We start from the raw sequence: 425 nt of genomic DNA on the forward strand, positions 1-425 counted from the left end.
CTGCATCTTCAGTGTATCTGCAGCCCAGCTTCTCACAGGATAGAAACTATTATATGTAAATATCTATGCACCGAAATGCTCATGAAAATATTCAAAAGCATTGTATCTGTTTACCTATTCATTCATAATTAATATAGATACGTAGCGCAAAGGACAGCCAGAGGCGTGAGCACCACAAATCCAACCGCGAGCTCGCAGCGTCCCCACCCGCCCCCCGACGCGCACCGAGCCGCAGCGCCCACTTCCGGCGGAGTTCAGGTCCGACCGGATGCCTGAGCCCCGAGAAAGGTTCCGCCTGGAGCCCGCGCCGCTCCAGTCTTTTGAGCCGCAACGGCCTCCGGCGTGACCGTTACCGGAAGTAGGCGGAAGGGGCGGGGCTTCCGGGCCGGCGGCGGGTTTAAACTGCAACAGCGGTCAGCGCCTTG

The sequence above is a fragment of the Myotis brandtii genome, unplaced genomic scaffold (assembly GCF_000412655.1).
Source record: "Myotis brandtii unplaced genomic scaffold, ASM41265v1 scaffold64, whole genome shotgun sequence".
Classification (NCBI taxonomy): Eukaryota; Metazoa; Chordata; class Mammalia; order Chiroptera; family Vespertilionidae; genus Myotis; species Myotis brandtii.